This window comes from Bubalus kerabau, chromosome 1 (assembly GCF_029407905.1).
Source record: "Bubalus kerabau isolate K-KA32 ecotype Philippines breed swamp buffalo chromosome 1, PCC_UOA_SB_1v2, whole genome shotgun sequence".
In the NCBI taxonomy this organism is placed as follows: domain Eukaryota; kingdom Metazoa; phylum Chordata; class Mammalia; order Artiodactyla; family Bovidae; genus Bubalus; species Bubalus kerabau.
Genome location: NC_073624.1, coordinates 160,381,572 through 160,399,042, shown reverse-complemented (window position 1 = coordinate 160,399,042; position 17,471 = coordinate 160,381,572). Strand labels below are relative to the sequence as shown.

Below are 17,471 nucleotides of genomic sequence, written 5' to 3'. Positions count from 1 at the left end.
TACTCAGCCATAAAAAATGAAATTTTTACCATTTGTAACAACATGGATGTCCCTGGAGAGTATTATGTTAGATGAAATAAGTCAGAGAAGGACAAATACTGCATAGTATCATTTATACTTGGATCTAAAACATACAATAAACTAGTGAATATAAGAAAAAAGAGGCATATTCACAGATATAGAGAACAAACTAATGGTTACCAGTGGGGAAATGAACTGGGGGAATAAGAGGCTAAAACTAAATAAGCTACAAAGATATATTATACAATACAGGGAATATAGTCAGTATTTTAAAATACTATAAATGGAATTGTTGTTTAGTTGCTAAATCATGTTCAACTCTTTTGGGACCCCATGGACTATAGACTGCCAGGCTCCTCTGTCCATGTGATTTCCCAGGCAAGAATACTGGAGTAGGTTGCCATTTCCTTCTCCAAGGGATCTTCCTGACCCAGAGAAAGAATCTGCATCTCCTGCTTGGCAGGTGGATTCTTTACCACTGAGCCACCTGGGAAGCCCATAAATGGATTTAACATTTTAAAAATGTATTGTATTGTATTTCACTATATTTTCAATCACTATACTATACACCTGTAACTAATATAATATTGTACATCATTTATACTTCAATAACAACAAAAATAATAAAAATGTTAATTACTATATCCAAACCAAGCTGAATTTGTAAACCTAAAATATCGAAAGGCATTTTTTAATGTTTTCTTCTGACTTCTCACCTACTTCCAATCTCCTGACCCCTTCTGTGGAAACAGAATTCTCATTAGAATCCAAATTCAGCTCTTCTTTTTCATTACCATTGACTTTATCTGAAGTCCTTCTAGCTTTGCTTGAACTTTTCCAAAGCCTTCTGGCCAGTGTCTGTCTTCACTCTTCTCTTTATAATCCTCCCTACAGAAAACTCACAGATGGTCTTTCAAAAGCACAGCTGCAATTAACTATTTTCTCTTCCCCAAATAATCAAATCATCCCATATTAATCCAACTTCTTCATTCTGACATTCAGGCCCTCCCCAGTGTACCTTCATTTAATCTAAAACATTGACCTGTGTGCTTATCACACATCAATCAAAATGAGCAGCTTGCTGCCCATAAGTGTGATTTTGACTAAAGGACATTTAGGGATGTTTGTATATGGTCAAACAGCATTCAGTAACTTTGCTGACATATGTTTTTCTTCTAGTCACCTCAATCCATGTCCATCCCTCTTATAAGACTATGCCTTCTTTATCTATCAAAGGGACTTCAGTAAAAGACAGGAGTCTATCAGCCCCTTCGGTATGGACCTTGACATTTAAACCATTAATCTTGATTCAACAAATGATGCACATGGATTCAATCAGGACATCCTGACCAGAAGACAGGCTCAATTCCATCTACCGTATGTAGATGATATGGTTTCAAAGTAATTATGTTATGATTTGTAAAATATAAACAAATGTGAATTCACTCAGTAGGAGGTAAAGAGCTGTATATAGAATTGTCCTCTCAAAAGTGGTCGAAGAAGCCTGTGCTAACCTTGACTTTTGGGTTTGTTTTCCTTCAGTTTCTCAAAGCTAGCCATCATAGAAAACTACTGAAGAACCACAAACCCTTTTGTTTGCTCCTCGACCCTACAAGCTGCCAGTCTGGAATGACCACACTCCAAATTTCCATGGGTCACAATTCTTTCCAGTACATACATTAAGCACTATCTCTTTCTGAAAGTTGTAGCACCTCAGTCTACACCTCCAAATAACTGTCTTGCATGAATCAAGTGGTTTAGTGGATACAACATGGGCTTGGAATAAGTCAGAATTACATTTTCATTCTTATCTCTGAATCTGTACCTGTGTGAACATGGGAACACTGTACAGCCACCTAAACCTCTTCCTCCTAAACCTTTCCTCCTTTTTAAAATGAAAACAAACATACCTATGGGTAATGCAAGAAGGGCTTCAGGAAATATTTGGTTCTCCACCTTTCATTACTGCTATATGGATGACTATACTTTTATTACCTTGCTCAGTAAGCTTTATGCTCCTATGAAACCTATATCTCACTCTTTTCTAAATTTTCAGCAGACTGAATGTAATTTCTTGTATACTAGACACTGAGCTAATCAATTAATGTTGAATTTATGTGAAGTAAAATGTACTTTGAATCTCTTTAAGGAAAAACACTTAATACATATCACAAAAAATCTACTGAAAGGGGTTCTATAGTTTTCCTTTCATAATAGTTAACATTTCAAAAGTATCCTGCCTGCTTACTTTTATGATGTTTCTACTTACATTACTCTTTCTTCTAACAGCACCTCCTTTTCCAGTTTCCTGCTGAAAAAGCAAACTTTTTCAGGCCTAATTGAATGTTTTCTCTTCAATAACCACTACTTAAATGTCTCCCATCAAAATGCCCACTACTCTTTAAGAAGTTAAATAGGTTAAGGAGATATACTATTTTTCTTTTTAATTGCAAGTATAGACTTAGAAATCCTGGAGAGCTGATTGAAATACCACAAAGGAGAATGGATGACTCATGACAGAAATGACTACAGATAACTCAAGACTACCCACTCCAGTTCTTGCCTGGAGAATCCTGTGGACAGAGGAGCCTGATGGGCTGCTGTCCATGGGGTCGTACAGAGTCGGACGTGACTGAAGTGACTTGGCATGCATGCACGCATCGGAGAAGGAAATGCCAACCCACTCCAGTATTCTTGCCTGGAGAAACCCAGGGACAGAAGAGCTTGGTGGGCTACCATCTATGAGGGTCACAGAGAGTCAGACATGACTGAAGCGACTTAGCAGCAACTCAGGACTAAATTCCTTATGAGAAATCAAAATCATTCTAAACAATGTGAAAGCCCCAATAACTTTAGCTGAAGGCACGATCAAAATTCTGTATGTTATACTATTTCCCTCCAGAGGAAGGAGTCCAGGTTTTCTGCCCAGGGTCATTCTGCCCCCAGTGGCTGTGAAACGGAGCAAGACTCCATGGTACCTCCCCTAAATGGCCTCAGCTTGCCTTCTGCCTATGGAAGAACTTTAGCCAAAGAATAAGTTTAATCAGAGAAGTGAAAATGAGAAACCAAGGAAAGCAGTCACAGGAGACCAAATAAATAATAAGAATGTAGTCGTTAACCATAGTCAAGGAACTTTAGTTCTTTCCCAAGGCCATAGATAATATTCTGAGCCATATCCCATGAGCTGTCTTATAGATACTGAAACCCCTACCAGGTGGAGAAGTTAGCTACATGATGACCAGACTGTAGCCATGACATAACCTGCCACAATTGTGAGAACTAGCTTCAAAGAAATGGAAACAAACTGACCTTGGAACTGAAGATTAACTATATCAAAAACAATCAAGATGATGCTGGTCAGACCACTAATGACCAATTTCAAGATGACTATCAGAGCTGACTGTGCTGTTTCTACATGTAGCCCACTCTTTGTGTCTATAAAACATTTGTCCCCGATTGTCAGTGGGGAGAAGTCGGCCTCTGGACAGGCATCTGCCCTCCCTGCCAGTTGCCCACATCCAAAATAAAGAAAAATTTTCACCAACCTTGCCTCTTTAATGGTTTTTGAGCAGTGAGCAGTCAGACCTCACTTTCAGTTACAGTTGCAACTGCAAAGATATTTAGATATTGGCAAGTTCAAGCTGTCCACCCTGGACCACAGCCCTATAGTTCAACCTGACTTTTTTGCTTAATTGAAATGGAACTTGATTCAGTTAAACATGATGTGTCTTGGACAACATAAGATATTGCAAACCCTTTCCCTGAAGCCTAAAACTCTAAACTCTTGAGTGTTAGTTGACCCTAAAAGAAGTTTTCAGCCTTACCTTGGGGGATAAGGAAAGAGAATGGGTTTGGAGACCAACAAGTCTGATTCCATGGCTAAGCCCATAACTGTTAGGAGTTGTGTGGCTTTGGGAACTCACTTAGCCTCTATATTCCTATTTTCTCATAGGACTGTTGTGAAGACAGGATTAGATCACACAGTTGACATATTTTCCAGGGGATGTTAGAAAGTTTCCCTACACCTCTCCTCCTACTTTCCTATCATATGATTCCTTGTGAGAAATAAGAAGGATGGGTAATCCCATCCCATGGTCCCTAGCCTAAATTCTCTTTCTGCCTGTCACCTTTCATCCAGGTGTTAATTACAAAGTTATATAGAAACAAATATAGTCAAGGTTTCCATTCAGTAGTATGTGAATATCTGCTCAGTGTCAGGTACATGGCAGGCACTGTTTAACAGAAGGGGACATCAGTATGTCAGGAAATACCGAGTCTGGTACAAAAAGCAGTATACTGAGCTGCTGCTACTAACGCTAGGCCACTACTACTAATACTACTCCTACTGCAACTACTCCAGCCACCACACTAGTAGTAACTACTACCACCATCACAGCAGCACTACCAGTCGTCTCCATATAATAAGCACTGTATAAGCACAGTGCGAAGAATGCACACGTTCACCACTTACGCAACCTTTTATCTTATTCACAACTGTACTGCCAACACCTACAAGAGTTCCCGACATTTTTGCAGATAAGGAAATCAACGTGTCAGTACAACTGTTCCCACTGCAGGTTCTTAGGACACATCCCTTTTCTTGTCTTTTACAGTTTCTAATCTTACTTTGCAGACAAGGAAACTAAGGCTTAGGGAGTTGTCCACCACAATAATTCCCTAAGTGTCATGACAGGAGTATGCGTCTTTCATTATTCTGCCTCCATGCGCACATGCACATATTCCAAAGGCAAGATTCTGGACACCGGTCTTCAAACTATTTGAAAGAAAAACCGGATGCTTGGGGCTGGTGCACTGGGACGACCCAGAGGGAGGGTATGGGGAGGGAGGAGGGAGGAGGATTCAGGATGGGGAGCACGGGTATACCTGTGGCGGATTCTTTTCGATGTTTGGCAAAACTAATACAATATTGCAAAGTTTAAAAATAAAATAAAATTAAAAGAAAAAGTAAGTATATTTTCAAAACTAGATTGATGACAGCAGAATTTGTAATGTTGTAGATAGTAGGCAGAGATTACTTCCTTAGTTTCCATCTAAAATCCTAGTTTTATCTGTAGCAGTCCTAATATTACATAACAGACACAAGCTGCAGGTAAGAATTCACTATCATTGTTGTCTGTCCTTACATGAGATTATACAAGTAGATAGATGAGAAAATCAAGGTTATAGATAAAATGCCTTCAAATACTTCTAATTTAAAGAGCTCAAATATATTGATATATTTGCATAAACAACTAAACTAATTTTTATTTGCATAAACAAAAACAAATTGCATGATCAATCACCAGTAAGACAGTCTGGTTTATCTGTTGAGTTAAATTTTCATACAAAAGAATTTCCCAACCTATGTACTTAGACCTTGAACCATATTCAGTGAATCAGCTTCTAGAACATGTCCCATCATAAAGAATTAAGCAGAGTGCAACTAACATCCCAGAATTAGACTTCAGGGAGGGAAGATTCCAAGAAATGTCAAAAATTTGCTTCATATTTTCGGTTTAGGTTTGAGAAGCTTGGCACTGTATACTCTAACAAGGTTTTAAGGAATAAATGAATAAATCAATGGATTAAGAAAATAATTAGTATATATCTTTATTTAACTTTTGTTGAGTTATTATTTAATTACATTGCAGTTAGAATCAGGACTTCACACCCAACTGATAATCTGCAAATTCAAACTGGAAAAAAAAAAAAAAAGAACAAATAAGAATAAATATTAAATGAACCAATACTTCTTTAATCCTTAGCTGGGAAGATAGCCTTTCCCCAAATTAAAGTAAGTTGATAAGGACTGACTGTGTTAAAGTTTGGGGATTTTAAATCTCCTATGCTAATCTGCATTGCATACTGGAATTATATCCCACACACGTAGTGTTGTTTCCCATATGTCAAGAATTTCTCTACTGTCTTACCAATAAGATAGTCAAGAATTACAAATGCTATTCTTTCCTTCTAAGCTGTCTTTTATTTTATTTTTCCCCTTAGGAGCTATCGCAAAGATAAAAATCTGCCCTTTGTTAGATCTGTTACCCAGGGAAATAGTGTTTATATCTTTTTCTTCCATATTGCCTTTGAAAAATCATGAAAGTAGCCAGATAAGCTGTATTTCTTCAAGCAATATTTTCAGTTTCTTTTCCATATTTTCAATGAATATGAAATGATAGCTAAGTGATTAGAAGCAGAAGCTTTTAGTGAAACAAGTATGTAAGTTTGGGACAAAACATTCACTGACTTTCAAACTCTAGGTGATTTTACATATTTGTAATTAAACATTCTCTCTTTTGATCCACCTATGTCAATGCAATATTATGAAGAATTCTGAAACACTTCAAGAGCAATTTAAACAAAACGGCTATGTCAATGAACACTTTAGATATTGCTTCTATCTTGTTTATTATAAGTACATATTTGGGGACAACAGAATTAAAGACAATTTTTTTTTCTAAAAAGGAAAACATGAATAGCCTAAAGATCTGAAGACCCTTATTTGTTTCTAAAGTTTATCAGAATTGATTACACTATAGAACAGTCTTTCCTTTTCTAGTATTATCTTAGATAAAAAGTAAATGGACCCTTTTGCCCGCTAGTGCTATTCATCAAGTATCATGGTTTCCTTCCGATTATAACCACAGCATTACCTATAGGGAAAAAAGATGGGACAACATCCAGAACATGAGTTTATAGTAAAATTATCAGTCAGAATATAAGCCCACACTAGATCCCAAAGAATAATAAAAACAGCAAATACATTTTACTGACTATGCTCTGTGCACTATTTCAAGCACTTTATGTATATAACCAACTTTTATACACTGTCCTTCTCTGCAGAACAATTTTTGGCCTGTGCAGGAGGCCTGTGTGTCTGGCACACAATCTACAAAGCAAGTATCCTGGAGTCCTCATATCACAGAAATGAAAACTCACAGAATGGAGTTGACCCACTGAATTCATCTAGTTCCTTAATAATGAACACCTCTTTGAAAAGAAGATTCATATTATTAGAAAGGGGCAGATATATTTTCCACAACAGAAACAATACATTCAAATGCTCAATTCATTCACTGAGCATTTACTATGGAAACTGGTGTTGTGCAAAACTCCGAAGGCAGGATAATCAATGTGGTTTCTTATCTCCCAGAAGTTGTGTGGCGGGTAAACGGGTTGCTCTCATCCTGGTTGTTGTCACACAGAATCACCCTGACACTTGAACTCATGGCCACCTTTCAAGACAGAATTTTCTCAAATGCTTAAGATAGATTTCTGGACATCCAAGAACCTTTGGCTTCTATTTCTACTTACTGGACAGCTCAGAGAACCATGTTTGGAACCCCGAGCAACAGAACTGAATCTGGGTTGGGTTCAACTTTCCCAGGGATCAATCTAAAATATGGGAGAGTGATCCCTAAGACTTTTTATACCAAGGGTTGCTGAGACTGTCTTAAAACCTGAGTAACTCAGTCCAGAGAGGACCTGATCTCCTTGGCAATCAAGCGGAATTTCTGACCCACAAAATGACGGTTTTGTTTGTGATTCTCAACTGCTTGTTTCATCATAAGTAGAAAGATGGTTTTTGACCAAAGTTAAAAGCAAGGCTAGACCTATTGCACATGTACACGGAGGCATGAAGAGAACTTTTTCCAAAGCTTGCCAACACTGTTCCATTCTGGAAGACTTCAATCCAGCTCTCTGAAGTTCACATGTTCTCTCACGCCTGAGTTCTGGGGTAGCTACCACGATGGGCACTTCTGTCGCAGCTATGTGGCTCAAATCACTGCCCACATATGATATAAGGACATATGTGGACATGTAAGTACATAACCACAAAATAAGAATTCTTATACCTACCCCACCTACCCACATGAAGGATCCAACCCAAAGTGATAAGGGGGTTGCAGCATGCATTGCAAAGGCTTTCTGGAATTGGTCACACTTCAACTTAGCCTTGAAAGATAATTAAAGATTAGCCAAAGGAAAAGGGGAAAGAGTTTCAAGAGGAGAAGAGGGCATCTTAAAGGGCAGGGATGCCCAAGAAGGGGTGGAAGGTCTGGGGGAAAGTTAACATTTCCAGGAACAAGAGATCAACCTATATCTTCCTTGATAAAGTAACTTTTACCAGGGGACCTTCTAGAAAAAAATTCACTAAAACCTGTTGATGTCTAAGCCTCACAGAAGCATAATGATATGTATTATTGAAGGCCCAAGTCAAATGCCACATCCTCTATCAAACTTTGGAGCAGAATTCCTCCTACCGCTGCCCTCCCACAGGGCTTGCTTCTCTCTGCTCAGACCGCTGTCTGATTCATGAGGCGAGATGCACCCAATGTGCCTGTCTCCTTAGATCACGAACTGCTGGGAGGCAGCAACAGTCCTCCCACCACCACCAGGGCTGACCTTCGTGAATCCGTGCCTACACGCCCGCTTTCCTTCCTGCCACGAGAGAAGACAAGCCTCTGTTCTGCTGGAGGCAGGCCCTCCTCTTATATTCTGGATTTCATGTCTCATCTATTCAAGGACTTGGTTCCCATAGAAATCTACCTCCCACTTTGCAATATCCACTCCTCATCCTCCATACTTTTCTGCATAGAAAAATATAGAGTCGCCTTTCTTTGACCCTTGTGTCCCTCCACCTACAGCTGGACTCTTTGCTCTTTGTCACAGCACTCCCCCAAAGTCATCTGTGCATGCTGTCTGCATTTTCTCAACTCACATTTTTATCTTCAACCCACACATACACTTATATCCCAATCACTCCATTAAAACTGTTCTGACAAGGTCAGTAGCAGCCTCCACAATGCCAAATCTAAAGACCACGTCTTCTCTCCATCTTAGTTTCTATGCAACATTTCATATTATTAACATTCTCTTGGATTGACTGGCATCTAGAGTTTCTAAACTCTCCTTCTACCTCACTGGCAGGTCTTCCTGATCTTTCCTTGCTGACTCTTCCTCATCATGGGACCCCTAATGCTGCAATAACTCACAGTTCAATCCTGGGACCTCTTCTGTCTTTTCTTTCTGATGTTTATCTCACCCTGGTCTATAAGTAATTCTATATCAATACTGTTGAGTCTCACATTTATGTCTACAAGCAGTGACTGCTCTCTTCAGTCTACCTGGATTTCTAGTGGCATTTCAAATGGAACAAGATCTGTTTTCCTACATTTATAAATTTTGTTTTTTCCCAGACTTCCCGCTTAAGAAAAGTGTGCACATGTGCTCAGCTGTGGCCAACTCTTTGCGACCTCATGGTCACCAGGCTCCACTGTGCATGGGATTTCCCAGGCAAGAATTCTGGAATGGGTTGCCATTTCCTTCTCCAGGGGATCTTCCCAACCCAGGGGTTGAATCTGAGTCTCATGTTTCTTGCACTGGCAGGCAGATTCTTTACAATTGAGCTACCTGGGAAGCCCTCCCCATTGGGGATTTCAGTCTTCCATCTCAACATGCACATCAACTCCATCAATAGGCAATGTGGCTCTATCTTCCCAATGTTTTTTTTGGTTACACAATCTTTGTGTCTCCACTAGCACCATCACAGGCCCATAAACCAACAGCTCCTACCTGGAATTTCCCTCGTTTAGTCCTCTTCAGTTCTTGCTCTTCTAACAACTTAGTTTTTATTATCAGGTAGAAGTGGCTTTCAAGATGTAAATCAAGTTATGTCACTACCCTGCACCAAACTCCCCACTACCTTCCTTAAAGACCCTCTAGGGACTTTACTAGTAGTCCAGTGGTTAAGAATCCACCTTGTAATGCAGGGGACATGGGTTCAGTCCATTGTCAGGGAACTAAGCTCCCCCATGCCATGGAGTTACTGAGCCTGCATGCTCTGGAGCCTATGTGCCACAATTAGAGAGCCTGAGTGTCACATCTACTGAAGCTGGCACACTCTGGAACCTACATGTCTCAACTTTTCATGCACCACAAGAAAAAATCTCACATGCCACAAATAAGATCCAATGCAGCCAAATAAACCAACAAATATTTTAAAAGAACCTCTAAAATCAAAACCCCTTCTCTCTCCCTCAACTTCTCCCCCACCCCCATCTCTCTCCCTCTTTCCTCTCTCCCTCTTTTTCTCCCTCTCCCACTCTCACCCCCTAATTACTCTGGGCTTGTAGCTAATCTCCCCTTGAGGACCTTTGCAGTGGACACAGTCACTGATGAAAGGATCTGCACCATCGTTAACATCTCCAGTCAAATGTTAAGTCTTGGATAGGTCTCCCTAACCGCCCAAACAAAACTTAATTACATTACAGTGGTTTTCCTTCTTAGCACTTAGCACCACACATTTCTTATCTCTTGGTTTGTTTTGTTGTGGAATCCATCTTTATCCACTAGATTATAAGCTTCATGTGTCTACTGTGCTTTAAATATCTCCTGTATACAGATTAGTACCAAGCACATAAACAGCGTCCAGGAAAGGATATGTTTGTCTGGAAAGACAAAGAATAGGTACAATGTGGTACCAGAAGTCAAGAGGGAGGGTTGGCAAAGCTGTGTGACTCAGAGACTCAGGGCATCCTTGACCTGGAGTCTATACCCAAAGTGTCCACAAGTCAGCTTGACTGTGGGTCACTCGGTGGGCTGTGTGGTGTCCTCAGGCAATTCCAGCAGAGCATGAGTCACAATGGCCCCTCTCAATAGTCATACCCAGTGCCCACTCCTGCCAATTACTCAGCTTCAGTTGTGAGCACAGTATTGTAATTACACCTGTTACTAATTAAAGGACAAAATAAATGTGAAGTGCCAGTGAAATACTGCACAGGAGTAAAGCAGCAATTATATTTATTGTATAATTTCCATTTGGCAATTATATTGATTGGACAATTGAACATACTGCATAATGTTGATAATTACAATTGTTAACATTTTATGCTGGGAAGAATCCAAGTGGGTAAACAGGTTGCTTTGAGTAACTGACAGTCAGAAGGGGGAGTCTGGAGTTTCTCTTTAATTCTTACACATATTGATCAGAGATATTTCCTTGGGAAATATTGAAGTTTTAAAAACAGGCCTTTCATGTTTTGACAAGGAAAATCAATTTGAACCTTTCTGTATTTTGCATTGATGGAAACAGATAAATGCAAAGGGAAATCAAACCCAGAAAAAGAAAAAAGGAACGTGTTCCTATGTTACAAATGAGTTGGCAACAAGTCTCAACCAGAGGCAGGGAGGAAGTAAATCCCCAGGCATAAGAAAACGGGTACCAGCTGAGGTCCGAGGGCAAATCAATACTTCTTAGTGGATCACATTATCATAAAAGATCTCACGCCAGAGTGACCTGAACACGGGATGAGAACAGTGCTTGATAAGACAGCATGCATGCCAAACCATAAAGAAAGAAAGAAAAGAAAGAAAGAAAGAAAGAAAGTGAAGTCGCTCAGTCATGTCTGACTCTTTGCGACCCCCTGGACTGTAGCCTGCCAGCCTCCTCTGTTCATGGGATTCTCCAGGCAAGAATACTGGAGTGGGTTGCCATTTCCTTCTCCAGGGGATCTTCCAACCCAGGGATCGAACCCGGGTCTCCTGCATTGCAGGTGGACACTTTATCCTCTGAGCCACCAGGGAAGCCCCAGTGCCAAACCATAAGTCTTGTGAATTCTCCTTTCTCACTCAGAAAGGAATATGCAGTAGTTTTGCAACGTACGATGAACATGTCTCCAGTTAAGTCACCTTCATAAAATGAATCTTGGTGGTATGTATATTTGATATTGTATTTCCCAACAATGTTAATGGTTCCTGGCAGAACAGCTAAGAAAGGAAGAGGATTAGAAGTCACTGAGTTTGTGCTTTTTGTCGTCCCATGGCTTTGGAACATGACGATTATGGAGATCAGTATAGTTAGCAATGTGAGAGCCAACGATGAGTAGGTGGTGACTCTACAGAGTCCTGGCTGAACAGTGAAGCAGGTGAAGGAGAGACTAGAATTATGCTTACACATGATTAGCAAAGGAAGCTCATAAAAATACTGCAGTTTGAGAGACATGGGTCGCTTATAGGTAGATGTGCTGATGTTAAAAACACTGTGAGGGACTTCCATGGTAGTCCAGTGGCTGACTCCATGTTCCCAATGCAGGGGGCCTGGGTTCAACCTCTGGTCAGGGAACTAGACACACATGCCACAGCTAAAGATTCCTCAACTAGGGCCCAGCATGGCCAAACAAATAACATTTTTAAAGAATTATATAAAAAAAAAACACCCCAACTTAGGTAGAATTGATATTTCCCACATTTTATAGAATAAAGAAATTAAAGCTTCATCAGGTACTGTGCACTGTTACCCAAGTCCCGAACAAGACTGCATCTATACATCCAACCTTCTGGGAAGACACCACCATCTCCAGCTCAGGGGTAAATCTGGATCAAGACCATCCCCATGGAAAAGAAATGCAAAAAAAGCAAAATGGCTGTCTGGGGAGGCCTTAAAATTGCTGTGAAAAGAAGAGAAGCAAAAAGCAAAGGAGAAAAGGAGAGATATAAGCATCTGAATGCAGAGTTCCAAAGAATAGCAAGAAGAGATAAGAAAGCCTTCTTCAGCGATCAATGCAAAGAAATAGAGGAAAACAACAGAATGGGAAAGACTAGAGATCTCTTCAAGAAAATTAGAGATACTAAGGGAACATTTCATGCAAAGATGGGCTCGATAAAGGACAGAAATGGTATGGACCTAACAGAAGCAGAAGATATTAAGAAGAGGTGGCAAGAATACACAGAAGAACTGTACAAAAAAGATCTTCATGACCCAGATAATCACGATGGTGTGATCACTCACCTAGAGCCAGACATCCTGGAATGTGGAGTCAAGTGGGCCTTAGGAAGCATCACTATGAACAAAGCTAGTGGAGGTGATGGAATTCCAGTTGAGCTATTTCAAATCCTGAAAGATGATCTGTGAAAGTGCCGCACTCAATATGCTAGCAAATTCAGAAAACTCAGCAGTGGCCACAGGACTGGAAAAGGTCAGTTTTCATTCCAATCCCAAAGAAAGGCAATGCCAAACAATGCTCAAACTACCGCACAATTGCACTCATCTCACACGCTAGTAAAGTAATGCTCAAAATTCTCCAAGCCAGGCTTCAGCAATACGTGAACCGTGAACTTCCTAATGTTCAAGCTGGTTTTAGAAAAGGCAGAGGAACCAGAGATCAAATTGCCAACATCCACTGGATCATGGAAAAAGCAAGAGAGTTCCAGAAAAACATCTATTTCTGCTTTATTGACTATGCCAAAGTCTTTGACTGTGTGCATCACAATAAACTGTGGAAAATTCTGAAAGAGATGGGAATACCAGACCACCTGACCAGCCTCTTGAGAAATCTGTATGCCGGTCAGGAAGCAACAGTTAGAACTGGACATGGCACAACAGACTGGTTCCAAATAGGAAAAGGAGTTCGTCAAGGCTGTATATTGTCACCCTGCTTATTTAACTTATATGCAGAGCACATCATGAGAAATGCTGGACTGGAAGAAGCACAAGCTGGAATCAAGATTGCTGGGAGAAATATCAATCACCTCAGATATGCAGATGACACCACCCTTATGGCAGGAAGTGAAGAGGAACTCAAAAGCCTCTTGATGAAAGTGAAAGTGGAGAGTGAAAAAGTTGGCTTAAAGCTCAACATTCAGAAAACGAAGATCATGGCATCCAGTCCCATCACTTCATGGGAAATAGATGGGGAAACAGTGGAAACAGTGTCAGACTTTATTTTTCTGGGCTCCAAAATCACTACAGATGGTGACTGCAGCCATGAAATTAAAAGACGCTTACTCCTTGGAAGGAAAGTTATGACCAACCTAGATAGCATATTGAAAAGCAGAGACGTTACTTTGCCAACAAAGGTCCATCTAGTCAAGGTTATGGTTTTTCCTGTGGTCATGTATGGATGTGAGAGTTTGACTACGAAAAAGGCTGAGTGCTGAAGAATTGATGCTTTTGAACTGTGGTGTTGGAGAAGACTCTTGAGAGTCCCTTGGACTGCAAGGAGATCCAACCAGTCCATTCTGAAGGAGATCAGCCCTGGGATTTCTTTGGAGGGAATGATGCTAAAGCTGAAACTCCAGTACTTTGGCCACCTCATGCGAAGAGTTGACTCATTGGAAAAGACTCTGATGCTGGGAGGGATTGGGGGCAGGAGGAGAAGGGGACGACAGAGGATGAGATGGCTGGATGACATCACTGACTCGAAGGACATGAGTCTGAATGAACTCTGGGAGTTGGTGCTGGACGGGGAGGCCTGGCATGCTGTGATTCATGGGGTCGCAAAGAGTCGGACATGACTGAGCGACTGAATTGAACTGAATCAAAAAGAGGATCTCACTCTGCTTTAATCAGTCAGAGCAGTCTTACTATTCTTAAAGTGATTGGCTGGGGTGATGTTAGGAAAGGAAGTCCTAGGGGTGTGGAGTTGTAGGAAAGAGTTTCTCCATCCCTATGAAGGATACAGCAGAAAAAAACATGCCTGTGATCCCTCCATTGGAGATGGTTATGTCTGTGTATAATACCTAGTCCTGCATAGCCAACTGGTGTACATGAGGGGGAACAGATGAAAACAAAATTGAGGTACTGAGGATGGAAGGACAGATGTCTGGGGAGAAAACCTAGGTCTTAGATATTATCTTGGAGCCCCTGAATTAACCAACCCCAGAACTACTCTGTCTCTGATGTGCTTTGTTGAAGGCATTTTCAGGAGCGATTTCTCTACTTCACAGGTGAAAGCTCCCTCTCTGGTCCAGAGGCAAAGAGAGGTAAATAGATCCATTCAAGGTCACAGAGCAATTAGGAAAGCTTGTCCCTGAATAGTGAAATCAATAACCACCAACTTGCCATTTCTTCAATTTCTGAAAAAAAAAAAATTAGTAGTGGTATCTGGATATATATAAAAACAAGAGTATCTTTTTACCTATATTTTCATCAAAATATGACTGCTTTGGGGGATTAAATAGAACCACTATCTGCTTTGAATATGGGAAAACACCACATGCGTGCATGTTCCGTTGCTTCCAACTCTCCACAATCTATGGACCGTGGTTTGTCAGTCTCCTCTGCCCATGGGATTCTCCATGCAAGAACACTGGAGTGGGCTGCCATGCCCTCCTCTAGAGGGTCTTTTCGACCCAGGGATTGAACCCACATTCCCTGCATCTCCTGCACTGTAGGCACATTCTTTACCTGAGTCATCTGGGAAGCCCTAGAAAACACCACACATTTTACCAAATTCATTAAAGAAAGAGCTTAATTTATCTATTTTAATTAAAAATTAGAGACCATTATTTTATTGGTAAATTTTTAAAAATCTCGTGTGAACATTCCAAACTTGGGGATTTTTTTCCTGTCTTAGAAACAATAAATTTATTAATGATAATATGAAAGTAAGTTAATGTCATTATGTGACCGACAACATGCTAAGCTCTTTCAGAATGTTCTCATGTGACCTTCTAAGCAGCATCATAAGGTAGGTACTACGATTATCTCCTTTTATTAATAAGCTATTGGGCAGAATGGTTTTGTCCAAGGAATCTGCAACAACCAGTCAGCACCTTTATCCCAAAGCCCTTTCTCTGAACTGCATGCTATATTGTGGCCCTATATTATTTTAAACCTATATTATTTTTAAAATTTTAAAACATACACTTAACACATATAGTCACATTTATTAAGGAGACTTCAGAAAGTATAAACTTTAAAAGGTCAAAATTATTATTATCATTATTATTTTGGAATCAGTTCTTACATATTGTTTCATGAACAGGGCTACTCAGAACTATTACAGTTATATAAAATTTACTCATTTCAAAATCTGCCATTTCATTATGGGCACATCTAATTTACTTGATTATTAGCTTTTTTAAATGAAGTTCAGTCTTCAAACTACTTTCTCAAAATGGACACTCACAAATGCCAGCTAAGTAAAGGATTGTCAATGGTAGAATCTGTCCTTTCAATAAACATAGTATATGCCAGAGTCAGTACCCCAGCCACCCTCATAATGGGCTTCCCCAGAGATCTGGTCAGCCTCAATATTGATGCTAGGAAATATATAAGAAAGCCAGCAAGGAAAAGAACTTCCCCAACCTCATAGAAAAATCTAGCACCACAGTTTGGGGTTTTGAAAATGATGGTAACAAACCCTGGGTTTTATCATTCTCACTTTAATTCAAACTTCTGTTCCCTTAAAAATAAATACTGAAAGTTTTTATTTAGCAGTTCAGTTGCAGGACATACATGATTAGTAGCAAAACATGAATTTTGGAAATATCTTTAAATGTGTTTCAACAAGAGATTTAAAATAATCGCTAAAAATTAATAGCTACCATAAATAACTACAGTCCAGGAGGTCGCCAAGAGTCAGACATGACTTACCAACTGAACAACAATAACTATAAATAAAATTTGCATAGTCGTGAAATAAATGACTGGTCATGGTGTAAATATTCAGATGTAAGCATGTCTTCGTGACATAAAAGAGGCCAGTTAAAACTGTCTCACTTCAAGGGGACAGGAAAAAAGAGTCTCAGGAAGGTTAAGTCATTCACAGCCTAAGAAATATGTCAGCCCATATGTATTTTCTAGTTCCATCACATGCATACCAAGGAATACTTAACACCTGGGGTCTAAAATAAACTGCATCTTGAATATTTTATTTTATTTACGAATTTCTATTTTCCACTGAGCTGAACTAAATTCATGAAGATAAACTGAATTACAGTAAGCATCTATGAAAAGGTTTCGAGTTGTTGGGCGAAGGCCTAAACTGGACCCTGATCTAGTGGAAATAAAATCTGGTAAAATATTTACGGTGCTCATGAGATAAGTGTAAACTGGGACTTGGCAAAATGATTACCATTTCTCTCATGTGTCTTCTTAAATGAGTTTGTCTGGGTTACAACTGAATCTACCATATGAAGAGAAAAACAATCTCACAGGCCAGAAGCCCAGTGTGTTACAGCCTCAGAATTTCCTACAAAAGGGACTTGAATGGCCAGAAAGTCTATCATGGACAGTGATGTATTTTATATAGACATATACTTATATATATGTTAGGTAGGTAGAATAGGAAAAAGGAGTCCAAAATAGCGGTGACTAAAAGACAAAGAAAGGAAAAAGCCTGTGAAAATAGAACACAGAATGGTCTGAGGACCAGAATGAGAACCTCAGGTAAAGCAAACAGCCCTCCTGGCTGGCCCAGTTTACATAGGGCAGGCTCAGGGGGAGGGAAAACACATTCAAAAAGAGGAGCCAAAACTGAGCCCCATGCTATTTTTGGGTCGGCCTGCCCTCACTCCTCAAGGATGTATTTTCCTTTGCTTGCCAAACAAAACTGAGCTTAAACAAGCTGTAACACTGGCCTGCTGTTTAAACTGACCTGTAACATAGCTCTAACACTGGCCCGCTGCTTCAAATTTTTGCTGCACTGAGACATGATCGAGGA

General features: G+C 40.0%; 1 protein-coding gene across 4 annotated transcripts in view; it reads right to left on the bottom strand.

Annotated features, from left to right (window-relative positions):
* The window catches only part of NRG3 (neuregulin 3), a 1,228,440-nt gene that overhangs the window by 873,918 nt on the left and 337,051 nt on the right, over nucleotides 1-17,471 (bottom strand). The gene's annotated exons all lie outside the window — the stretch shown is intronic.